The 27,102-nt window shown below is 42.0% G+C and overlaps 1 long non-coding RNA gene and 1 pseudogene across 1 annotated transcript; one reads left to right on the forward strand and one right to left on the reverse strand.

The window, feature by feature from the left end:
* Nucleotides 1–66: 66 nt before the first annotated feature.
* Nucleotides 67–27,078, reverse strand: LOC148123084 (uncharacterized). Its single transcript, XR_015737258.1, has 4 exons — nucleotides 26,483–27,078; nucleotides 18,431–18,578; nucleotides 15,730–15,824; nucleotides 67–8,451 (listed from the first exon to the last, which is right to left on the reverse strand). It is a non-coding gene; the product is annotated as an uncharacterized LOC148123084 (long non-coding RNA).
* LOC148123085 (Golgi to ER traffic protein 4 homolog pseudogene) lies at nucleotides 13,580–14,408 on the forward strand (annotated as a pseudogene).
* Nucleotides 27,079–27,102: the final 24 nt, after the last annotated feature.

Consider the following 27,102-nt stretch of genomic DNA (forward strand, 5'->3'; position numbering starts at 1 on the left):
GGAGTTTGGTTCTGACTTCATTATTGTCAATAAAACAAGAAAAACATACTCACAATTTAGTAATGATATGAACAAAAGAATTTAATCAGAGGGCAAGGATATCATGGCTCCACCATGCATGACACTAGAAATAAAACATTTTGGAGTATAGTACTCTGGAATGACAAGACTTTTCCATTAATATTTCAACCAACAATCACCATCTTATAAGATACAGAGATTCTGATGAGAAATCAGATTAACGTCATATGGTACAGTTGTGATGAAGCTTCTTCATCTGAGGCCCATAGAGGTACCTTACAAAGCCTTGGTTGGATTGGAAATAGAGCATTTTGTTATAATATCCAGAGACAATGAGGGACCACATGTTTTAAACCCACAAAAGTAAGTTTAAAGCAAAAGGGATTGAACATCCTGAGTGTAGAGATTATGAGGATAATAATGTTGATACAGAATTTTAGGATATAATTCTCAAGGCCATTAAAGAACCCTACATAACTTCCTGACTAGTCAAAACCAGTCTCCATAACACAGAGAACCACAGAAACAGATATTCATCAATCTATCATTTTCTTTGCCCTTATTTATCATTACTGTTTAGGGTAAAAGGTCTTTGTCATGGACTGAATTTGATAAGTCCTCTACAGTCTTATATGCTCAATCCCTTGTGCCCCTTAGGCAGTCCTGTTTGAGTAATTAGGGAACTCAGGAATGTGTGGCCAGGCTGGAGATGATTGGTCTTGAAAACCCCTGGAAAACTATCACTGCAGTGATAACAGTTGCCTCACACTCTGCTGTCAGGGCCAGAAGCTGAACCCAACACGAAGCAGAGCCTGGTAGTCAGAAAGCATAATACAAGACAACTTCTGCCTCTCAAAGTTGTATTTTGACATAGATTTGGAGGAGCCATGAAAAGAACTAGAAAATGGTGAAGGATTTTGGCTAGCTGTGGTTGGTCCACAGCTCATATGACCTCACAAGGAGCCACTGTGAGGAAAGATGGTGCCCAACCCATGTAAGGAACCAGCTTGACCTGGACCTTGTCCTTATACTGCAGTGAAGCTGTTAGTAGGCTACAAAGCAGTGAGACTCAGAATTTTGTTCTGAGAGCATTAGTTTGTTAGTATCCATCTTTGGAATTGGACATTTGTCATCAGCACTGATCTGAACACAGTGAGTTTTCTTCCTGGGGGTTTAGTTTGGGGTCCTGAATTTTGGTTTACTGTTTGTAGTTTGGGATTTATTTTGTGACTTTACTTGAGTTTTTCTCTTTTTATTACAAAAATTTTCTATTATCTGCTCATTTATCATTGACATTTCTTCATTGGTTTATTTCTATACCTTAAACATTTTGTGAGAACATATTAGCTGTAAAAAAAAGTAGAGTTTTTCTTATCCATGCACTTGGATCCTATTCACCAGCTTTGTTACTTCCCACAGCATTTCCCTGGACTTATCAAATTCCTTAACATTCTAAGTAACTATCGCTGCCACCATTTCACTCATGAGACAAAATATGACGTTGAGAATCTTGAGGGTCAGCACATTTCCTAATGACATCACAGTTTCAAGGACAGGGTAATATCCCTGCGTAGTGTATGTTTGGTAAACTTTTACATCAATGTTGGTTTCGTTTTGTGAATTGAGCAATCTTTCTTTTAGGGTTGTCAACACTCTGGGGTACAAGGTTTCCTTGCAGTCCCTACAGTCCCCTTGGCTCCAACTTGTCTCTTTCCTGTCTCACTTAAGCATAATTACTTTCTCCCTTTTCATGTCAAGGGTTGTCAGATTTGTTCATTTTTGTCAAGGACCAGCTCTTTGTTTCTCTGACCTTTGTATAAACTACCAAGTGTCCAGTTATTTCCAGCTCTGTTCCTCTGTACACATTCTCATAAGAGTTTTGGGGTTTGGGGTGTTGTGGGTTGTAAGGAGCCGCCAGGATGTCGCCTTGGCGAGATAGTGCCAGTGGTCCTACAGCCTGGAGGTATTCATATCCTTTGATGCTGCCACGCAGGCCAGAGTGCTCGTAAGCACAGGGGCCTGTGTTTTGCATTTCAGAGCCTTGGTTCCCTGACCTGTCCTGTGGCCTTGGGCCCTAGCAGAATGACATCAACCAATCAGCATTCGAGCCTCTCACCCTAGAAAAGCAGCTGCCTTTGGGTTTTTCGTTCTCTCTCTCTCTCGTCATCCCTTTTCCCCATTCCCCTTTTCAATCAAATGCTCCAATAAATTGTGATTGAGAAGGATTCTTGATTTTGTGATCATTTCCTTCTTGCTGGACAAGGAGTGTGTGTCACAGTGGGTTGTTTTTATCCTAACCCAGTATGCATCATTAGGATGCTTGTGAGACTTTTGACTTTCATGACATACCAATTGATAGTCATAACCTTGTCTACTAGAGCTCATTAATTTTTTAAATTCTAGCATCTTGAGGTGGTGCCGTTCCTGACCTGAGAAGGTGGAGAACATGTAGAGGAACTATCTTGAAGGGATCTCAGTGATGCCAAGTTACAACAAGCATCCAGAGAAATATGGCCAGAGTGGTCCATTTCCACCCTCGTAAGCACAGTATGTTTCCTGAGACACATACAGGCAGAGGACAACTTTGAAACAAGTGGGAACAAAGAGATGTTTTGAGACCTTGGCACAAAAGGCTTTTATCAGAGAAAATATATTTACAGGAATAAAAAAGAACATCATCAAAAGAACCACTACACCAAGAGGCGTGCACATTACCCCACCCTCCCTTCATCTCCTGTGAAGAGGAGATGGAGTGAGCTGGATCTGCCAACATTTCTCAGATCAACCAAAGGAAAGAAAGGTCAAGAGGTAAATGAACAAAACTTGCAAGGGCTTCTCTAAGTCCAGCTCACTGATTTATACAACAGATCTTAACTCACATGTGAATTGTGCCCCACAGAGGTTGATTTGAAAGCAGTAAAGACATCTGAGGAGACAGAAAATGCAGCCTCTTTTTGTGAAAAATCTAAGGGGACTCATGAGGAGGCTGAGATGGAGAAGGCTGGCAGCAGTAACATCACATTTGGTGACACAGCTATGGCTGTGTTAGAGTTCTTGGAGGACACCAACTACCAAAAGGACCTCGACTAGAGGACATTCCTGACATTAGAGAGAACACCACCACCAGTGCAGACATTATCAGCCAGATGACACGGGATCTCATTAATGTTGTGTCCCTTCCGGACCCTTATCAGCATGAAAGTACCCGTTATGTAATAATAGTCCAAGTCTTGATAAGTAGGGAGTACCATCTACATCTACAAATGAGCAGCGCAGGAAGCTCCCATACCCTCCAACAAGTACAGTACAAGTGGCTGGAAGGACTTGAGAAAGAAGATCAGAAACATGTTTCAAATGTTTTGATGTCTCCCACTCTGAAGCAGAAGAGATACAACATCCAGGTAAGAGATAACAAGGAATGGAAAATGGACTTCCAAGAAATGGAGTGGGCAGGACCAAAAAATTCACATATGTATTTAATCTGTCTTTTTCCAAAGCACTTTTCCACTGACAGGCTGCAGCCCTTAAGGACAAAAACCTTAATGCGTCTGGGACCCTAGAAGGAGCTTTCCCACTGAATCCTGCTCATGAGAAGTCTGGGAAAGTTGAATCAGAAGCAGACAGCTGAGGGTGTAGGCAGAGCCTGGGAATCCAGGAAGACAGGAAGATGGATGGTTTCATGAAAGGGACAGCAGTTTAGAAAGAGAAGAAGCCTGTGGAGAGCTCTGGTGCCACAAAACAGCTCTTCTAATTGTTTTTTATTTTACTTCATGCATTTGCTTCAGTTTTTCTCTTTTTATTACCAACCATTTTTTAATTATCTGCTCATTTATCTATGACATTTTCTACATTGGTTGATTTCTATACCTTAAACTTTCTGTCAGTACATATTAGCTGTTAAAAATAAGAGTTTGTCTTCTCCATGCACTTGGATACTACTCACCAGTTTTGTTACCTCCCACAGCATTTCCTGGCTTTACCAATTCCCTTATCATTGTAAGTAATCTTCTCTCCCACCATTCCACTCGTGAGACAAAATACGACTATGGGAATCTTGAGGTACAGCCCATTTCCCAACGGCATTCCAATTTCGAGGACAGGGTAAAATCCCTATTTGGTGCATGTTTGGTAACCTCTCATATCAATGTTGGTGTTTATTTTGTAAATTGAGCCATCTCTTTCTTTTAAGGTTCTCAACATTCTGGGGTACAAGGTTTCCTTGCAGTTCCTACAGTTGCCTTGGAGCCTACTCATCTTTTCCTGTCTCACATTTCTATAATTTGTGTCTTCCATTGGGGTTTTCAAGTCAAGGGTTGTCATAATCATTCATTTTTGTTAAGGATCAGCCCTTTGTTTCTCTGACCTTTGTTTCAACTACCAAGTGTCCAGTTATTTCCAGCTCTGTTCCTCTGTACACTTCCTCATAACAATTTTGGAGTTTGTGGTGCTGTGGTTTGTTTTTTCTTATTTTTAAATCTTTAACCCCAATATGCTTCATTAGGATGCTTGTGAGATTTTTGACTTTCATGCCATACCAATTGATAACCATAACCTTGCCTACTAGAGCTCATTTATTTTTTAAATTCTAGCATCTTGTAGTGGTTCCATTCCTGACCTGAGAAGGTAGAGAACATGTAGAGGAACTATCTTGGAGGGATCTCAGTGATGCCAAGTTACAACAAGCATCCAGAGAAATATGGTCAAAGTACTCCATTTCCACTCCCGTAAGCACAATATGTTCCCTGATCCACATAGTGACAGAGGACAACTTTGAAACAAGTGGAACAAAGAGATTTTTTGAGACCTTGACACTAAAGGCCTTTATCAGAAAAAAATATATTTAGAAGGGTGAAAAAAACAATCATCAAAAGAGTTGCTACTCCAAGAGGCATGCATATCATCTCAACATCCCTCGGTTTCATTTAAGGAGGAGACAGAGTGAGCTGGCTCTGCCAACATTTCTCAGATCAACCAAAGAAAAAAAAGTTCAGGAGGTAAATGAACAAAACTTGCAAGGGCTTCTCTAAGTCCAGCTCCCCCGATTTTTACATCAGATCTTAACTCACCTGTGAATTGTGCCCCACAGAGGTTGATTTGAAAGCAGTAAAGACATCTGAGGAGACAGAAAATGCAGCCTCTTTTTGTGAAAAATCTAAGGGGACTCATGGGAGGCTGAGATGGAGAAGGCTGGCAGCAGTAACATCACATTTGGTGACACAGCTATGGCTGTGTTAGGGCTCTTGGAGGACACCAACTACCAAAAGGACCTTGACCATAGGACATTCATGACATTAAAGAGAACACCACCACCAGTGTAGGCATTATCAGCCAGATGACACGGGATCTCATAAATGCTGTGTCCCTTCCGGACCCTCATCAGTATGAAAGTACCCGTTATGCAATAATAGTCCAAGTCTTGATAAGTAGGGAGTTACCATCTACATCTACAAATGAGCAGCGCAGGAAGCTCCCATACCCTCCAACAAGCACAGTACAAGTGGCTGGAAGGGCTTGAGAAAGAAGATCAGAAAGCTTATTTCCCTGGCCTTATCAATTCCCTTATCATTGGAAGACTCTTTTTGTGCTATCATGCCACCTGTGAGACAAAATATGACTTTGAGAATCTTGAGGGACAGCCCATTTCCTATCAGCATCGCAGTTTCTCGGACATGTTTTCATCCCTAGGTGGTGCACTATTAGTAACCTCTTATATCAGTGTTGCTGTCTGGATAGTGAATTGAGCGATCTCTTTCTTTTAGGGTCATCAACACTCTGGGATACAAGGTTTCCTTGTGGACCCTACAGTTCCCATGGTTCCTACTCATCTCTTTCCTGTCTCACATAACTATAATTAGTTTTTTCCCCTGCGTGATTCATGTCAAGGGTTGTAGACTTGTTCATTTTTTTTCAAGGACCAGCTCTTTGTTTCTCTGACCCTTGTTTCAACTACCAAGTGTCCAGTTATATTCAGCTCTGTTCCTCTGTACACTTTCTCATAACTGTTTTTGGGATTGGGTTGTTGTCATTTGTTTGATTTTACATCTTTAACCCCAATATGCATCAATAGGATGCTTGTGAGACTTTTAACTTTCATGACATACCAATTGATAGCCATAACCTTGTCTAGCTTTATTTTTTTTAAATTCTAGCATCTTGAGGTGGTGCCGTTCCTGACCTGAGAAGGTGGAGAACCTGTAGAGGAACTATCTTGGAGGATTCTCAGTGACGACAAGTTACAAGCATCCAGAGAAATATTATCAAGGCTGTCCATTTCCACCCTCGTAAGCACAGTGCGTTCACTGAGACACATAGTGGCAGAGGACAACTTTGAAACAAGTGAAACAAAGAAATTTTGTAACACTTTGGCACAAAATGACTTACTATCAAAGAAAAATAGTTTTATCATTCAATGAGTAGAAGATCATCAAAAGAACCACTGCACCAAGAGGCGTGACCATTACCCCACCTTCCCTTCATCTCCTGTGAAGAGATGGAGTAAGCTGCACTGATAACATTTATGAGAGCAACAAAAGGAAAGAAAGGCCAGTAAGTAAATGAAAAAAAACTAGCAAGGGCTTCTCTAAGTCCAGCTCACTGATTTATACATCAGATCTTAACTCACCTGTGAATTCTACACCAGAGAGTGTTGATATGAAAGCAGTAAAGACATCTGAGGAGACAGAAAATGCAGCCTCTTTTTGTGAAAAATCTAAGGGGACTCATGAGGAGGCTGAGATGGAGAAGGCTGGCAGCAGTAACATCACATTTGGTGACACAGCTATGGCTGTGTTAGGGCTCTTGGAGGACACCAACTACCAAAAGGACCTCGACTAGAGGACATTCCTGACATTAGAGAGAACACCACCACCAGTGTAGACATTATCAGCCAGAAGACACAGCATCTCATAAATGCTGTGTCCCTTCCGGACCCTCATCAGCATGAAAGTACCCGTTATGCAATAATAGTCCAAGTCTTGATAAGTAGGGAGTTACCATCTACATCTACAAATGAGCAGCGCAGGAAGCTCCCATACCCTTCAACAAGCACAGTAGAAGTGGCCGGAAGGACTTGAGGAAGAAGATCAGAAAGCTATTTCAAAGGTTTTGTTTTTTTCTTCAACTCTGAAGCAGAAGAGATACAACATCCAGGTAAGAGATAACAAGGAATGGAAAATGGGAGTTCTAAGAAATGGACTGGGCGGGGCCAGAAAATTCATATATATGTTTGGTACATCTTTTTCCAAAGCACTTTCCTACTGCCAGACTGCCAGGTTGCAGTCCTTTATAGGACAAAACCCTTCATATGTTTGGGACCCTAGAAGGAGCTTTCCCACTGAATCTTGCTCATGAGAAGTCTGGGAAAGTTGAGACAGAAGCAGACAGCAGAGGGTGTTGTCAGGGTCTGGGAATGCAGGGAGGGAGGAGGGATGAGGGAGGAGGGCTTTGTGAAAGGGACAACACTTTAGGCAGAGAAGTAGTCTGTGGAGAGCTGTGGTACCACAGAACTGCTCCTCTGGTTTCTTTCTTTTCTTTTCTTTTCTTTTCTTTCCTTTTCTTTTCTTTTCTTTTTACTTTATGCATTTGCTTCAGTTTTTCTCTTTTTATTACCAGTCATTTCTATTCTCTGCTCATTTATTTTTGACCTTTCCTACATAGGTTTATTTATATACCTTAAACCTATTGTCAGTATGTATTAGCTGTAAAAAATAGTTTTTCTTATACATGCACTTGGATCCTACTCACCAGCTTTGTTACCTCCCACAGCATTTCCCTAGCCTTATCAATTCCCTTATCATTCTAAGTATTCTCTACCACCATTTCACTCATGAGACAAAATATGACTTTGGCAATCTTGAGGGACAGCACACTTCCTAATGGCATACCACTTTCAAGGACAGGGTACCATTCCTATGATTCCCATATTTGGGGGTTTACAAAAGGGGACTGAGTATCATGAATATAGAAACAAGGAGGTCTGCATCTCTCAGGTTCATTAGAAACTTTGAGAGTCTAGATGGAATCATTATTGCAGAAGCTCGTGTGCTCACTCTCCAGTGAACAGCCAAATCTCTCTCTCACTGAATCCATTCTTGGTGCTACTGCTGCTCTTGTTATAATCAAAATGCTCTCCTAAAAGTTTTAGTGACAGAGGCTCACACCATCCCATGTCTTAGAATTCCTGGCCTCTATAAGTGGAGCTGTCTGGGGAGGTTGTGAAACACCAGGGTGCTAGAAGCCAGAAGGAGAAATTAGGTCATTACAGGTAATGGAACCCGGAAACGTCATGCAAGCATGCTTGAGATCCACCTTCTTAAATCTCCATCCGTGCCTTTTCTGTGCACTGTGATCCAGAGTATACATAAGACTTATGTAACTGATGTTGCTTCTTCTCAAGGACTTAGTCACAGCCAGGGTAGAAGAAATGCAGTGCTGTAAGATACAAGGAGAAAAAAATACATTTAGTTGTGAATAGCATAACTGATTTATTGCAGTGACCTCACAGGAGCCATTGTGGGGGTATTGTAGACCCTGCCCATTGAAGGACTGACTTGTTTGAGTCTTGTACTCACACTGCAGAGAAGGTGTTGCTTTGTTGAATTCATGGAGTTTGGTCTCAGAAATTGGATCACCTAGACTTTGTTATTATTGTTCACTTGGAAATAGACATTCTAGGCGGGGCTGCTTGTTCGTTTCCCAGCTGCTCCAACTCAAAATAATTACACAGAGATTATACTAATTACAACACTGCTTGGTCAATAGCTTATTAAGTAACTCTTATTAAGTCTTATTAAGTAACTCTTACATCTTAAATTAAGCCATACCTTTGATTTTGTATTTTATCATGAGGATCGTGGTTTGCTGGAAAGGTTTTAAGGAAGGTGTCTTTCCTTTTAGGCAGCTATATGGTGTCTCTCTGAGTTGGCTTTCTTTTCTCCTCTATCTCTGCTTGGAATTTCCACCTTGTTCTATTCTGCACTACCATGGGCCCAAAGCAGGTTCTCTATTAACCAATGGTAATAAAATATATTTGCAGCATACAGAGGAGAATCCCACATCAGAACATGGTTGATCTGATTTGACCAGAAGAATTTGTACTTCTTTCCTGGTTTGTTGGTTTTGTTCTATATCTCCTGAATGGTTTTGGATTAATTTGTGCTTTTAATTTAGTTTCTTGAATTCTGTCACCATTAATTATATATACTCTTAAATGAGCTTGATACTTTGATATTTCTAAAATATTTTTCTTATTTTAAATGTTTTGCTAGTGTGAAATTATTGTAGAAAAAGGAGTTTCACAAGGGTGTGCACTGTGACTACACCCTATGTACGACTGTATTCCCCAAGGTTTAATGAGCATAAATGTTACCTCTTCTCTTATTTATCTTCCAGAATTGCCATGTCTCATCCCTAACAAAGCAAAAACATTCCATCTCAATTAGGGACATTCTACCCATTACAATGTGAAATACAGGCTACCATCTTTTAGAGCCCATCCACGAGTTTAAGAAGAAGGAATTGAATATCAGGAGTGTAGAGGAGATGATGTCTATCTCATTGAATTCTAGACAACTTTCAGTTATAGTGAAAAAACCACTGAAGCAACCTGTAGGTTCCCACTCCAATGAGTCCAGAGCCAAACCCCTACTCCAGGTCAGCTCAGAGTTCTTGAGTCTGTCCTCCTTCTATGGCACTTACCCAATACAAAAAAACAAAAAGTCCTTCCCAAGGTTTGATGTGAAAGGCCTCACACTTCCTCCTGTGTCTGAATGCTTGGTCTCTAGTATGGAGTGCTGATTAGTCTGGGAAGTCATAAAACCCTAAAGCACTGGAGAGCAGCAGGAGGAATTAGGTGACTGGAGGCAGCAAGGGCCTGCCAAAACCCTGGAACCAGCTGCTTCAGCCTCATCTTTCCCAGGCCAACTTTCCCATCTCCTCCATCTGCCATGCCTTCCCTGTCCTCTGAGCGCATGGAGAAGGGGTACTTATAGTGAGCATGGATCGTTTTCATCTGCTGTGTTCCATTGCAAAAGCTCCTGGCATGTGCTTACTGCATTCCCCTATTAACTCTGGTACCACAGAGCAGCTCTTTGCTAAGTCCTATGTCAAAGTCACTAAAACAGTACTTTGCTTCTGTCTTTTCAAGGGCTGAAGATGAGGCCCAGACCCGTGGTTCATAATCCCCAGTTCTGTGTTTAGCCTGGTTGGATCAAAACAGCTTCTGGAGCAAGCCGAGCCAAAACATGAAAGGAGGTGTACCCCAAACATCTACTGTTAGACAGCTCCAGCCACCAGGACACAAGCTTTGTACCCTCCTCTCCTACAGAGTTTGAGGGTAAACTTCATTGGTCCCCAGAAATGGTTGAACAGAAAAGCCAGTCATCATCATTGGGTGATGATGCCATATCAAGAGGCATCCATCCCACTCCACAGTCCACATGAGAAAAGTTAAGGGCTCCAGATGACTCTGGGTCCCCATCTCCATCTCCCCTCATTTCCATCAACAGAATCAATGAGCACATGTAAAGAAGTGCTTGCACACTTTCCTCTTAGGTGGTAAGGAGGCACAGGAAGAGGAGGGGGGAAGGAAGAAGGGGGAAGGAAGAGTGGGGCAAGTGGAACATGTCAAGAGATAAAAGCAGTGAGAGGGAGTAGAAGAAAAGGCATGCATCTGGACTGGGAGGAGGAGATTTATCCAGAGGAAATTCCATTCTGGCAGCAGAAAAGTAAGGAATGAATGTGTGGGGTGGTGACAGGAACCTCAGTCAATCAGGAGAGGAGCAAAATTCCCCTGAAGAGGAGATTAGGGGATAGTTGTGCATGGGTACCCCGAGAAGAAGACCATATCTTCCTCATGGGTTCCATATTGCTCCAAGCTGCAGCAGATGAGTGCTGTCTGAGAAATCTGCTTTTGTCCTGGGCTGCTCAGACAGGGTGTGGCTGAGAGAAGAGAAGCCACACGTTTTTCAGGAGCCTCTTCATTTTTCTAGTTTACCAAGACTGGATTGATCTGGTAGCGTCTGCTTATCTTCACAGCCTTCATCTTTCATGCCCCAAGGTGCTGTTGTCCCATCTAATGATTATTCAAACAGACAAATTTGATGTCCCCCACGGGGGATTCCTTGACTTTGAGTAAACAGCAAGATAGGTCTTTGTACTGGAAATAGGTAAACAGGGCCTGACAGGACTGGAAAATGTCACTGCCCAGATAAATTCAACAAACTTGGGCCCAGTGCCATCATCAGACTTTGGTTTAGAAAGAAACCTGATTGCCAAGGAGCTGCAGTTGATGGCCAGTTGTATTGTGTGCAGCCTTGTTTAGTGAGCTGCCTGGATATTACATTCGAGTCTGGCACAAGTGAGTTTCTCAAGATGACAGAGACATGAGAAGCAGTGCAGGATACTCAGCCTCCTGGGCCTTGATCCGTCTCCACACCTGCAACAGTTTTTGTCTACACTGCTGCCTTTGGACACACTTCCGCTTACATTATCTTTCATTTGTTCACATTCAATGATTCGAAATGATCATAAAATGCAAATAAAACAGACTTCAAGGCTATGATTGGTTTACTAATCCAAGTACTTTCTATTGAACCTATTGTTTGGAGTGGGCATTGTTCTCTTAAATATAGAAATATCAGCCTGTGCTTGGTGCATTTTAATAACAGAAAATGATTCTGGAAAACTCTATGCCTGAATAGACTCCTGTTTCCACATTATCATGTCTCATGTGGTTAATATATAACTAATCCCTAAGCAGGCCCTAGTACCTGCTTCATTTCCTAAGTCACAGTTTACGACCCATCTTGTACCCTGCATCATCACCTCCGTTTGCAACTCCTGTTTACTGCATCACTGCTGCACCTCCAATCTGTCCCATTTCAGCCTTTCTCTGGTACTCAGTTGTTGCATCAGCCACATGGAAATACATTCTTTTAGTATTTACTGCACAAGTTCAGCCCATAACATCTACCAGAGTAGGGTGTCTAATGTCAGAAGAAACACTGGGCAGTGTTTTGGTTACATATCTCTTGAACACATTGACATATTTGCATGAAAGCCACACATACCATCTTGGCATATTGCCTGGTTCTGCACTCTGCCTGCCAGCTGCAGACCCTGTGTTGGTATTTGATCTGCATTCTAGGCCATGCTGTGTCATCTCCTGTGACTTTTATCAAGGCCTGCTTCACTCCATGAACCCCCTTTCACACACAGCATCCTGAACAAGTGCCTCCTCCTCTAAAATAAAGACAGATCTATTCATCCTTGATCCATTAAAGGGGACTGTGTCCCCTACTCTAAAAGCTTATATTGACACACACACATTTGTCTCTGTTCAGGGTTTTTCACCCTCAGCTCCTGGGTGGGTCCCAAGCTCTCTTGTGTTGACTGCCCGTGTGCTGTCCCTGTCCACATTCATCAGGAAATGCATCAGCGATGGCTCCACTAGGACACATGGCCATGCTCCCTGTAGTTTTCCTTTCATGGGTCTGAAATGTAAATCTGAAACCCACAGCAACACTGATATAGTGAACAACTGTGGAAGTGAAGGCTGCTCTGGGACTCACAGGAGTGTGCTGAGTCTCTCTCTGGAGTTTCTGCAGGACAGGTGCCCACATGCGGTAACCCTAACAGACATGGGGCCCAAAAGCTCGCTGAGTCCTCCAATTTGTGAGGAATCAGCAGCAACTCGCTCTCCTGTGGATCTGAAAGAGGTCTTTGCACACAGGCCTGGGTGTTTTACCATCTACTTTATATTCCATGGGAGAAAGTAATTCACTTCACCTGGCTTGCTCTTTCAGGCGCCCACACTGAATCAACCACTAGGAGGAGTTAATGAGAACTCATTTGCTTGACTAGCACCTCTTCTTCTGTGAGGGCCCTGAGATAATGAGATAAGGAGACAGTCCAGACAGAAGACCCTGCCATTGCTTGGACCCTCCTCATTTTTATTTTTTCCATGTCAATGTACCGGTAGGGAAAGGCCCAAGAGTCCTGGGGAGAACTCCTAAACTCAGTCAGTCCCTTCTGGTTCAAATCCCCAAAATGCTGTACCTCAACTCTGCTGTTCACTGTGGTTTCTGCTTTGGAGGTTCCTTTTCTCAGGCTGTATTGACAGAAACACCCTCCTTCTCTGTGCCTCTTGGACCAAGAGCCAGACTCACCTGCACCCTGAGGAGAGACATCGGTATTGGCGACAACATTTACTGGGACCAGCAGATGCAGGGGAGCCCTCCCAGGGTTTACCTGTGCTGCTGCAGAAGCCTCAAAAAATATTTCATTTTGTATGTCTCTGAACTATAGATGGAGAATACAGCTCAGTACTACTGTGTTACCTGGGAAAAAAGTGTTTCTCCCAGTGATACAGGAAGATGGGAAAGTAGCCATCAATAGTAGCTTCTGCTAAAACATAATCAGTTCTGATAGAGTGCATGTGGGGGTCACAGGGAAGGAAGTGAGGAGGCTCAGCCAACATCGCCAGCCACGGCATCAGTACTGAACAGAGAGCAGAGGCCCATAGTATTGACGATGGCAGAGCAGTTGGTCATCCAGAAAGATGGCGCCACCACATGGAGGGCAAGCTGTGTGCGAGCACCCTCAGGATGACTACCATGAGGTGCACCAGATGGACCAGACACTTCTTCAGATACATCTCCAGAAGCAAGAATTGAGAGGCCATGGTGCTTATGTAATCAGGAGCACTGCTCTTTTTCAGTCAATGCCAACAGAACAGTGCAGGTTGACTTGTATGCTGGTCCTCAAACCCTGGGAGAAGGTAGAAGTATACATAGTTTATGTGTTCTTGGAAAATATAGCTAAATTGTTCAGTTTGGTGCATCCAAATTCTCAAGAGCAAGTAGCTTTTCTGTTCAGAGTCCTAAAGTAGTCAGTTTTGGTACTGGGAAACTGGGCTTCATCAGCTCTTGGCCTTCATTCTTTGGAAACTGTTGTCCTGAATGACATTGAGGGTAAAGACTGTACCAACATGCTGGACAAGTACTTCAGCACCCAAGACTTCTGAAGTGTGTTGGATATGTGTGTGGCCCAGGCTGTGCTGCTTTTTGCTGCTGGCTGTGGACTGTGACAAGCTGGCTGTGTTCATAGTTCTGTGTGAGCAGTTCCAGCCTGCCCTGCAGAGGGGCTCCGTTTACACAGTGTACCTCCACAGGGTTGGGCAGTTCTTCTTTGGTGAGCTGCCAAAGCAAACATCCTCCAATAGAGGCTCCCCTGAGAACCTGCTTAGCAGACTCATGGGCTCCTCAGAGCAGACGAAATGAGAAGAGAGCCAGGATGACAGCCGCCTCATTGAGTGCACACAAGCTGCCTCGGCAGCAAGAAGATGCCTATGGCCATCTGGAACGGATCCAGTGCTAGGCTGGGTATGAGACCTTTTACCCAACAGATACCTGATCCATAGCTGGAGGTGCCACCTCCAGAATACAGAGTCTGCCCCTATTTATGTATTGTGGTTGAGGGCTCTGTGTCCAAGACCCACAGCAAGGACCATCTCCAACTGGCCAACCATGTTCCTTCACATCTCACACAATTAAGCACAGGTCTTGTTGTGGCATCCTGTTGCCATTTTGTCTCTGGTGGAGAGTTGCAGCGGAAAAGGCAGTCTGGCATCAGTGACCAGTATCCCTGTCTAAAGCAGCCATGAAGAGTGGTGGCCATTGTTGAGATTCAGGCAGGATCCTGAATCCTGCAGATGAGATTTGTTTCTTGTTTGTTTGATTTCTGTCTGGAAATCATGGTGAGTGTCTTAGGGACAGAATATGTGCTGTGGTGTCCAAGATCCTTGGAGGTCCCATTCAGTCATTCAAGCTGTAGTCCTGCTTGAACCCCAAGCTGCTGCTGTGCATATACTATATAAGGGGCAGTAGGTTTTTGATGTGGGATTCCCCTCTGTATGCTGTGAATATCTTTTATTACAATTTGTTAACAAAGAAGATGCTTTGGCCTACAGAAGGGCAGAATAGAGTAAGGCAGAAATTCCAAACTGATGGAGGAGGAAAGAAAGCAGAGTCGGGGAGACAACATGTTGCTGCTGAAGGAGACAGACATTGGAGAACTTAATGGTAAACCATGAGCCACATAGTGATACATAGATTAATAGAAATGGGCTAATTCAAGATGTAAGAGTTAGCTAAAATATGCCTAAGCTATTGGCCAAGCAGTGTTTTAATTAATATAGTGTCTGTGTGATTATTTCAGGTCTGGGCGACTGGGAAACGAATGAATGGTCTCCGCCTACAGGTTTTCATGCCCTTCACATTGTAGTATTTATTTTTACTGGGTGAGGAATTTTGCAACCAAGTATTTTAGGACATAACCAAATTAAGAGTCCAGGATGAGCATCTGCCTCCACTACCACAGAAAAAGTTTGTGCAACCAGCCCAATTATAAAGGGAGACGCTTTAATGTTCATAACTAAAATAAATAAGAGTTGTAGATTAAGACAACTCTATCTTGCTTGACAATGAGAGAAATATACATTATTTGATGTAAAAAATGGAATTTAAAAGGGAAGTTTGTGTTACTTGCTGAATATAAATTCTTTCTACTGGAAAAACAAATCAGTTCTGATTTTTTGTTACTTTGTATACTTGTACACTATTAAAATAAAAGACAATGAAAAAGTTCATTCAAAAATTTGATTCCCATGTTTTCACAAAATAACAGACACAAAGAAACCCCGAAACTCACAATATAGTTGACAAAAAGTGCTGGCAAAAATGAAGGGGAAGACGAATGTTCATCCAGTGTCAGTGGGCTTGCAATGCATGTGCTCCTTGGGAAATCTGTGTGGAAATGTATCAAAAGAGCTTACATTAGGCATTTTATATGACTGAGCTATGCAGACTTGATATCCATCTACAGGTGTACTTGTTCAGCCTTGTATCTCATCATTCTATTCACAATAGCTAAGAAATGAAAGCAGCCTGGCTGTCCTTCAACAGGTTAATGGATGATTGGTTTAAGTATACAACTCTTCAGCTATAAAGAAAAATAAAATCTGCAAACAAAATTGATGGAACTGCAAAAGATTATAATTAGTGAGGTCACCCAGGTCCAGAAAATCAAATGCCCTCTTTTTCCCTCTTACTTGTAGATCCTAGAACCAAATCTTTTTGACTTGAATGTTTAACCTTGAGTAACCATAAAAGCTGGGAAAGTAGAAAGGGAGCATTGTGGGAGGAGGGGACATAGCTTTAAAGAGGGAAATAGGACACAGGTGCTATGAAAGGAAAAATAAATGTAGAGGGCTTGATTAGGCAAAAGGAAGCGAGTACTACATGGAAAGAGGGAAGGGGAGGGAAGAATACATAGTGAGAGGGAAGGAAGGGGGAGAGTAACGCACAGGGAGAGGGAAAGGGGCATAAGTAACACTGAGAATGTTTGAGAAACAAGAGCAAGCTTATTGTTTTATCTGTGAACTTAAAAACACATTGTGTTAGAGTAGTTGCTCCACCTGGTGGAATAATGCACCCCCTCTACCTGTAGATTAGATAAAACCACCCAGGGGTATCTATGAAAAACATTCACTTGTGTTGTTAGTATGTACCAAGGACCTCTAAAAGAAATAGAGGTTAATGCCATTGCTTTGATTACCTGCTAGAACATCCAGGGTGAGATCCTATTGCTGAAGACACCACACCCTAGGGCCATCAAAGTGTCATTGATCTGAAGTCTGCCTCCCTGAAGGATAACCCTCAGGTATTTGTGAGGTACTATGCAAGGGGAAAATGTTATCAATTGGCCTACTCAGATAAAAAGGTTGAAAACTAAACAAAAGGCAGAACAAGTCATGCCTAACAGTGCTATAAAAGCACATGCAACTTTGGGACAGCCAACACCTACTTAATTGAACCTAATGTCAACTCAACTTCAGAGAACTCATGCATTGTATCATAAACCTAGCCAAGAACCCATGGCTGGACACAAGTCATATTCCCTAAAAGAAAAACTGCTACCACCTACTACTACTGCTACCTACTAAAGAATTTTCTTTTCCTTTTTTTTTTTTTTGAGTCTTCACAAAGCCTCGTTAGTAGAATGAATCTGCCTTCGTACAGGGAGTTTGAAAGTACCCATTCCATCTCTATTCTGTTAATTTAAGAAATGTTGTTTGTAGTTCTTTAAACGTCTGTTTGAATGTTGCTGTGGATCCACCTGGATCCAAAGATTTCGTAGCTGCTTATTTTTGGTGCTGTTTCCATTTCCTTATTTCAAAGGTTGTTTTAATTTGTGGATCCTTTCTTGCTTTAATTTTTGTGATTCAGTCATATGTAGAATTTTATCAATTTCATGTAAGGGTTTCCACTTTAATAGAGTTCCAATCTTTTTTCTTTCACCTTGTGTTTTTTTTAAATATTTTTTGTGATTTTAATTATACCATTTACCAGTTGTCTTTCCTCTTCCAAAACCCTCACCTCCAAAACCCTCTTTTTTCTCTTTCAAACCATGGTCTCTTTTTTTCCTTGCTACATACATACATGTATCTATGTACATATTCATGTTTCCATAGATACAACCAGCCCTATTTATATAATTTTGTTTATATACATGTTTTCATGGTTCACTATTTAGTATTGGACAGCCAGTTAGTTTACTCTTCCATAGGATAGACTATTTCTCCCACTATCAACATTCCTTGGTTGGGGTAGTTCATTACTTAGGTTTGAGGCCTTGGACTTTCCCTAGTTCATAAATGTTGATGGGACATTATGGGAATTGCTTCAATTGTTTCTGATATTATTAAGACACTTGATCTCATAGCAAACTCCCTGATTTTCTGGCCCTCACAATCTGTCCACCTGCTCTTACTCATCCCTGAGATGTGGGAGTATTTGTAGATGCACTTATTGTGACTAGGCTACACAACTCTGAGGTTTCATTGACTTTTTCTCTCTGTAGTTGTGTCCATCTGTTGCAAAGAGAAGTTTCACTAATGGGGGGGAGAAGGGTAAACTTATCTGTGAGTATAAGGACATGTTTATAGGCTTTTGTTACACATTATGCTGATTTAATAAGTTAATAGCTGTAGATTCTCCTCTAATACCCATGATTTCACCAGCACTGAGAAGTTAGGTTTCCCTTACAAGGTATGGTATCCCTCTTACTATGTGGGTGTAAGTCCAATTAGAGAGCAGCTGGTTAACACTAAGGTATGTTTGTCAATACTGCATCCTTAGGGTTATCACACCATGCTGGTTATTGTTGGGGTTCATCTGTATCAAGCTGGGTCAAGACTGTTGACTGTCTCCTTTCTTTGAAGCTTGCATGAAACTTCTTGTGCCATGTAGGATAGACCTCAGGAAGAAAATATTCAGGTCTGTCTAGGTAACAAACTGCTCTCAGGGAACTGCTTCTGAAGTTCTTGGTGTCTTTTACAATGGAAACTTACCTCTCTAGGGTGTTATAAAGGGCAACATCAGTAGGTTGTATGTTTTAGGAGTCTCTTGACAACTCTGGCCAACAACTGAAAAGAGTGCTTCACGTGACTGGTATTGGAATTTTTGTTAGGTGGCCTTCAATTCTTGGTGGAGAACTGTCTGCAGAGATGAAAAAAAATCATTAAAACTCCATGTGTATTTTTACACTGACTTACATGTATTATACTTTTTTACATAAATAGTTAATAGTATGATCCTTTGTGAGTTTTCAGAACATCCTTATTTTTTTTGTTTTACCAACCTCCATCCTTGCCCTATGATTACCTTGCTTCCATCCTAAGAACCACCATGGTTCCTGTTTCTCCAGTGGTCTGAATGCAGGTGCAAAAGGTCCCTTTAAAAGACAAACTCCACCCATTCCTGCTCTATTCCTGCTGTTTTCTAAAGAGGCAAGCAGGTCTCTGCCTCTCTGTCTGTCTGTCTGTCTGTCTGTCTCTTTCTCTCTTTCTTACTCCCTTTCTCCATTTCCTCTACCTCAATAAATCCCTCACCTAGCTGTCTGTCTGTCTGATTGGCATATTTTTCTGTTCCTCACCTACCATGGGCTCCCACACACTGCCAAGGTCCCTTTCATGCAGAAATCATTACACTGATGACCAGCCATTCACCAAAACCCTTGGCCATTCAGGTCAAAAAACAAAAAAGGAAACAGATGATAAAGGGACAAAACACCCATCCAATAAAGACAACACAAGAATCAGCACCTATACCTATAAGTGTCCCAAACACAGAAAGGTAAACGCCAGTAGGGAAATATATTCAACAACATGAAGAGTAAAGTGGCAACACCAGAACCAAGTGGTCCAAAAACAGTAAGACCTGAACATGCCAGTGCAGGTGAAGCAGAAGAAAATGACCATAAAAATAACTTTATAAAGATGAGAGGACCTTAAACAGGAAATGAAAAATTTCCCTAAAAGAAATCAAGGAAAAGACCAAAAATAGGGGGAAAAAATCAATAAATCCCTTAAAGAAAGCCAAGAAACAGAAACAAATGTGAAGGAAACAGTTTACGGTTTGAGAATTTAAGTAGAAACAATAGAAATTGAAAACACAAACTGAGGGAATTCTGGAAATGGAAAATCTGGGTAAGTCAACAGGAGCTACAGATGCAAGTACTACCAACAGAATACAAGAGAGGGAAGTGAGAATCTCAGGCTTAATATTAATCAAAAGAGATGAAGGACATTTCATATTCATCACTGGAAAAATCCATCAAGATGATGAACTTATACCTCAAGATGAACACTTATACCTTAAATACAAGGGCAGCTACATTTGTGAAAGAAGCATTATTGAAACTTAAATCACACATTAAACCCCACGCATTAATAGTGGGAGACTTGAATACCCCACTCTTTACCAATGGACAGGTCTGTCAGACAGAAACTTAACTGAGAAATAGGGCAACTAACAGATGCCATTACTCAAATAGACTTAACAGACATCTACAGAACATTTCTCTCAAATATGGAAAAAAATATGCCTTTTCTCAGCACCACATGGAACATTCTCTAAAACTGACCACTTACTGAGTCACAAAATAAATCTCAACAGATACAAAAAACATTGGAACGATCCCCTGCATCTAATCGGATCACCACACATTGAAGTCAGAATTTAACAGCAACACAAACTACAGAAAACCTACAGCTTCATGGAAACTGAACAGCTTTCAACTGGATTACCACTGGGTCAAGGAAAAAATAAGGAAAGAAATTAGAGACTTCCTAGAATTCAATAAAAGTGAATGCAGAACATACCCAAATTTATGAGACACTAAAGAAGTGCTAAAAGGAAAGTTCATAGCTCTAAATGTCTACAAAAAGAATTTGGAGAAATTTCATATTAGCTCATAACAGCACACCTGAAAGCTCTAGAACAAAAAGAAGCAAACTCACCTAGGTGGAGTAGATGACAGGAAATAAAGTGGGGGCTGAAATCAATAAAATAGAAACAAAGAGAACAATACAAAGAATCAATGAAACAAAGAGTAGTTTCTCAGAGAAAATCAACAAGATAGACACACCCTTATCCAGACTAATAAAAAGAAACAGAGAGAATATACGAATTAACAAAATCAGGAATGAAAAGGGGGACACAACAACAGACACTGAGGAAATCCAGAGAAGCATTAGGTTATACTTCAAACACCTGTACTCCACAAAACTTGAAAATCTAAAAGAAATAGACTATTTTCTTGAGAAGTACCACATACAAAATTAAATTAAGACCAGATAAATAATTTAAATTGACATATAATCCTTAAGGAAATAGAAGTAGTCATTAAAAGTCTCCCAATGGGGGATAAAACCAGGGACAGATGGTTTCAGCACAGAATTTTACAAGATTTTCAAAGAAGAATTAATACCAGTACTCCATAAATTGTTCCACAGAAAATAAAGAAAAGGAACATTTCCAAATTCATTTTATGAAACTACAATTACCCTGATAATTAAAACACAAAGATACTACAAAGAAACAGAATTAAAGACCAATCTCCCTCATGAACATTTATGGAAATATACTCAATAAAATACTGGCAAACCAAGTCAAAGGACACACACACACAAAACAATCATCCACCATGATCAAGTAGGCTTCAGCCCAGAGCTGATAGAATAGTTCAAGATATGAAGACTATCAATGTAGTCCATCATATAAACAAACTGAAAGAACAAAAACATGTTCATAGATAGATGGGATTAACATAATAAAAATGGCAATGTTACCAAAAGCATTCTACAGATTCAGTGCAATCTCCATCAACATTCCAAAACAATTTTTCACAGACCTCAAAAAACAATACTCAGCTTCATATGTAATAAAAATACCCCTCAGTATAGGTAAGACAATACTATACAATGAAGGAACTTCAGGAGGCATCACCATTACTGGCTTTAAGCTCTACTTTAGAGCTATAGTAATAACAGCAGCTTGGTAATGGCATAAAAAGAGATACGTAGATCAATAGAATCAAATTGAAGACTTTGCCAAAAATTCACACACCTATGAACACCTCATTTTTGACAAAGAAGCCAAAACTGTACAATGGAAAAAAGAAAGACATCTTAAACAAGTGCTGCTGGCATAACTGGATGTTGGCATGTAGAAGAATGCAAATAGATCCATATTTATTGTAGTGCGCAAAACCAAAGTCCAAGTGGATAAAAGGCTTCAAAGTAAATCCAGTTACACTGAAGCTGATAGAAGAGAAAGTAAGAAGTAGCTTGAACACATTGACAAGGAGACTACTTCCTGAATATGACACTAGCAGCACAGATTCTGAGATTGACAATAAATGGGACCTCCTGACACTAAAAAGCTTCCATAAGGCAAAAGACATTGGAATTTAGTGGGAGAGTAAGGAAAGATGTGTCTTGATGGTGGCACATTTTGGTATTAAGGAGAAACCTGGTGCCAAGGAAATCCCACAGAGTCCACAAGGATAACTCCTAGGTAAGATTCCTAGCAGTAGTGGGTAGGGTTCCAGAACTGGCCATGTAGTGTAATCAGATTCGTGAGTAAACCAATTGTCATCAGAGATATTATATCTAGTAACTAATGGAAGCAGGTGCAGAGATCCATAGCCAATCACTGTGCTGAGCTTCAGAAATCTTGCTTAAGAAAGGGAGGGCTTATACAAGCCAGAGGTGTCATTATGGGGGAACCCACAAACAGCTTACCTGAACTCGTGGGAGCTCATGGAATCTGAACTAACAGCTAGAAAGCCTCTATGGGACTGAACTAGGCCCTCTGCATGTGTAGCTTCTTCTCTTTATAAGGTTCCTAGCAGTTAGGTCAGACCCCATTTCTGGCCCTTAGCTGTTCCACATGCTATGTTACCTTGACCAGCCTTGATATAAGGGAGGAGCTTTGTCCTGACTCAACTTGATGTGCCATGCTTTGTTCAAGCCCATGGGAAGCCTGACCCTTTCTGAAAGGAGACTGAGGAGGAGTGGAAGGGAGGAGGTTAGATGGGAAGCTGAGAGGGGAAGGGAAGAGGGAAGGAAAACTGTGGTCAGTATGTAAAATAAATGAAAACAGTGTTATTTAAATAAAATAAAAATAAGAAAGCAAATCAAAGTTTTATTTGTGCAAGGAGGAATATTATAAACAAGAAAGCATGATGAAAAGTAGCATTAGCCTGGAAACATATAGGTGTAGAGTTTATATGACAACAATAAACTAAAATAAACTAACCAGCACATAGTGTATAAAGATGTATGAAGAATGTGTAAAGGTACGAGTGTGCGCCTTTGACTAGGAAAAGTGAGTCCTGCAGCTTGCCTGGGCAACACAGTAGAGCTGACCCCATTGTTTATGGAGGCATGGGTGAACTTGCCCTTAGAAACTGAGTGTGAGAGACCAGACCTTTCCCTCATATACCATATGATGATATGTACAAGAGAGAGAAGCTCTGCCCATGCTCCTCCAGGCCAGTGGTAGGTGAGAGGGCCCTTCCTGAGGTCCACTAGAATAAGAGAGCTGGCCCTACCTCTCATCAACTGCAACACTAGACAGAATGGCCCCTATACCTTGCTTAGACAACACAGTAGAGCTGGCCCCGGTGTTGGTGTGAGCAAACTGAACAAAGACCATGAAAGCAGAAGGATTGTTACTGCCTCTTGCTGCTTACTACATAGGGTGAGCTAACTGGCACAGTACTGGAGAGCTTACCCTGGTATTGAGGATGAAGCAGAGCTGGCAGGCTGATCAACCAAGCAACCACCCAGACCCAGAACCAGAACTATGAGCTGGCCCATTCCATCATCCATGCCATCTGCTGGAGCACATTAAGGAGCTGATCTTGCAGACCCAAAGTTACAAGATGACACAGGACAACCACAGGATATCCGAGAAGAACCTCACTGAAGGCCTGGTATTGGTGATGTAGAAAAAAAAACCCTGAAACTTCAAACCAGACCAATGACTCACTGCAATGAACACTTGCAAGTAACTGAGGGACTGAGTGACTCACTGTGTCACACTACAGCTTCCAGAACAAGATTTTTCTTTCACTTCCCTTTTTTCTAAATTTTATCTTGTTTTATGCTAGGAAGGGTTGCAAAGGTAGAGGGTAGATGGGATCAGACAGAAAGACGAGTGAGATCAAAATGCATCACGTAAAACCTACAAAGAAGAAAAAGCTGAATTTGAAAAAGCACCATGACCAAAATCAATTTGGGGACAAAAGAGTTTAATTCATCTTGTAAGTTATGTTCCATCATCTGGAGAAGTCATGGAATGGACTCAGGCAGGAGCACAGAGGCAGGAACTGATTCATAGGCCATGGAGAAGTGCTACTTACTGGCTGTTTCCCATGGCTTGCTCAGCCTGCTCTATTATTCTATCCAGGACCAACTGTCCAGGTTTGGCACCACCCATAGTCAGCTGGGCACTCAGATATCAATCATCAATCAAAAAACGCATCACCAGCTTGCCTACAAGCCAATCTGAGGTATTTTCTCAATTGAAGTTTCTTCTTGCTAAATAACTCTACCTGATGTCATGTTAACTAAACACTAACCAACACAATCTACAAGTATGTGTGTAAGGGTGTATGTGTGTGATTATGTGTGAGTATGTTAATTTGTGTTAGGAAGTGTGTAAATGTTTGAGTCTGAGTGTGTATTAGTACAGAAGCTCTCAATTAACCTTTTACAGTCTAGTCCTTTGGACTTCCCTGGAGTCGGGGCCGTGTGTGATTAGGGCAGAATTGTATTCAGAAGGTTGAATGTAGTGACTCAGGTGAGAGTTCAGGTACCAGCCTGGCCTTCCTCCTAGGAAGGATTAAAGCCGTCTATGGGCTGAGGTGATACAATTACAGCCACAGCTGATCTCATAAAGATGACAGCTGTTTTGCAAGGCTAGAGCAGTACAACACCTGGATTTGCCTCCTGTTTGTACTCTTGGGGGTTGTGAGTAATAGGAAGTGGATCCTAGAACCACCCATTAACCCATGAAAGCCATCAGCCCCATGAGAAACTGAAGAGGCAGGACCTACAGGCACATCATGGGCACAGCTCTGCAAAAAGCCTGAGAAAATGTTCTGAAATCCTGCAAACAAGCACCCATGTGTTCCACCCTGGGAAGCAGGTGGCAGACTAGATGAACATTCATCCTGTAATGTCTGTTCCTGGAGCCAAACTCATTCCACACAGCCCACATTGGCTCTTCACAGTCACCAGCAGCTTCCTGTCACCCTGATCCTCATTTGTGACAGATGCCACATTCAACATGGAAAGCCATGTCTACAGCCTGGAGGGCCAGGACTGCAAATCCTTCCCAGGGTTTAGTCCTGAGGTCTGGACCCTGGTGACTGGCCAGAGGATCACAAAGTGTAGGTGGTGTGAAGCAATGAGGACCAGCAGATCCAGGATATCCGTGCCCAGTGCAGGGAAGAAGGAAGACAGACTGAGTACTGAATAGATGTTCTAAACTCTAGGCAATGGACAAAGTTTTCTAAGAATGGAGACTATTCTTCTCATTTATTGCTTTTTTAATTAAAACAGTTACTTTTCATCCCCTGTAATTTGATTCTGGTTTCCTCTCCCTCATCTCTTTCCTGATCCTTTCCCCTTCCCCACCTAATTAACCAAACATCATCTTTCTCTCTCTCTAACAAAGAGGCACATTGAAAAAAAAATGGTGCAAGCCTTTAATCCCAGCACTTGGTAAGCAGGGGCAGGTAAGTCTCAATGAGTTCAAGGTACTGGAACTCTCACCTGAATCACTGCATTCAGCCTTCAGAATACAATTCTGCCCTAATCACACACGGCCCTGACTCCAGGGAAGTCCACAGGACTAGACTGGATAGGCTGAAGGTTAACTGAGGGCCTACAAATTGAATTTCAGAACAACCAAGAATGTTACATAGAGAAAACATGTATCAAAAAACAAAAACAAGAAAGAAAGAAAGAAAGAAAGAAAGAAAGAAAAGAAAGAAAGAAAGAAAGAAAGAGGAAGGGATGGAGGGAAAGAGGAAGAGAAAGAAAGAAAGAAAGAAAGAAAGAAAGAAAGAAAGAAAGAAAGAAAGAAAGAGCAAATCACAATGAAACAAATTGGGGGAAAAATAAAAGAAAAAGATAAAGCCACAAGAAAGATACACAAGCAGACACAAAACCAATTAAAATACATAATTTGAAACCATGATACATACACAAATACCAGTAAGGTAGAAAAATGACCAAACAAAGCATTATGAGGCAAAACATCTCCCAGAGTGCCACAGCACAAATCTTAAATGCCCCCTCTAGTCCCCTTCCCTCTGCCTGGGCTCTCCTGAATTGACTCTTCAGATCCATTCTGCGCAGGCAGCAGTGACACCTGTCTCATGGTCTGCAGTCAAGCATTTTCCATGGTCATCACACAGGCTGACTTGCTGAATCCATTTCTATTCATTTGTGGGTTTACCTATCTTCAGAAACAGATGCGACTATCAAACCACACAACCCAGAAATAGCATCATCAAACCGCCCTTCATCAAGCCACGCTCCCAGTCTAGTGGTAAAACTACCTATGTACCACATGGGAAAGGCGCATGCTCAATACACCACCCCCATCATAGGAATAGGAGCCGTTGGGCACATGGCGCATGCTCAATACACCACCCCAGTCATAGGGACAGAAGCCGTTGGGCGCATGGCACATTGCACAGTAAAGGGGTCAGCCACCCCTTTAGGGCTAAATTTATGCATTCCAGGGTGAAGGAATGCATCTATGCATAAAAAAAAGCTCTTTAGGGACCCTTGAGAGAAGAAATAATTACATGCAATCATGATTACCAACATGAATATCAACAGGCATTTACCAAGAATCCAGGATATGCCAGGCACGGTTCTGGCACTCGTTATAAACGAGTGGTTTATAAGGGGTCTGATCTTCAGACAGTAGACAGGTTTCGATCATACTATCCCCATGCCTAGCACACTGCCCTGTGTACATAAGGCACTCAAGTACAGGTCAGTAATCAACTATATAAAGTTTCTTCCCACCCTTACCCTCGGTGCTGGAGCTGCCTGTCTGGGCTGTGGTGACCTTTCAAGGAAACAGGTGGCCAGTAGGAAGTGCTGTGAAATCTCTGGCGGCCTGGGCTCAAAGCTCCCTTTTTTCAGGCTGCACAAATGGTGGCAACTGGTAGTGGTGCTGGACTGGGAACATCCACACGCCTGAAGGATTCCACAGTGCAGAAATTGGCTCTTTGGTGGAAGAAGGTGCTGGGAACGTTGGAGACGGAGCTCTGCGAGGCTGCACGGGTTGTTGGCGCCACCATCGATCCCGATGTGTTCAAGTGAGAAGGCGAGGGTCAGGGTTTTGAGCTCATACTTTTTGCAGATAAGCCTGCTTCAGGACCCCTCTGGCCCCAATCTGCTATCCTGGAAACTCCCAAGTCTCTGTATGGGATTTCATCTCGGTGGCCCAGCTGGCGCAGTTAACGGAGCTGGTCTGCCCTGGGGCTCCCAGGTTTCACTAAGTACCGCATTTGTTTCCCCAGGATCGTGGTGGACTTGCAGAATCTGATGTGGCTCCGCTCCATGTCTTCCAGATGCTGAAGGCCATGTGAGCTGAACAGCCACTGGCGAACACCCCACGTCCATATTCCTGTCTACATCAGGAATTG

The sequence above is a fragment of the Myodes glareolus genome, chromosome 2 (genome assembly GCF_982192425.1).
Source record: "Myodes glareolus chromosome 2, mMyoGla1.1, whole genome shotgun sequence".
Classification (NCBI taxonomy): Eukaryota; Metazoa; Chordata; class Mammalia; order Rodentia; family Cricetidae; genus Myodes; species Myodes glareolus.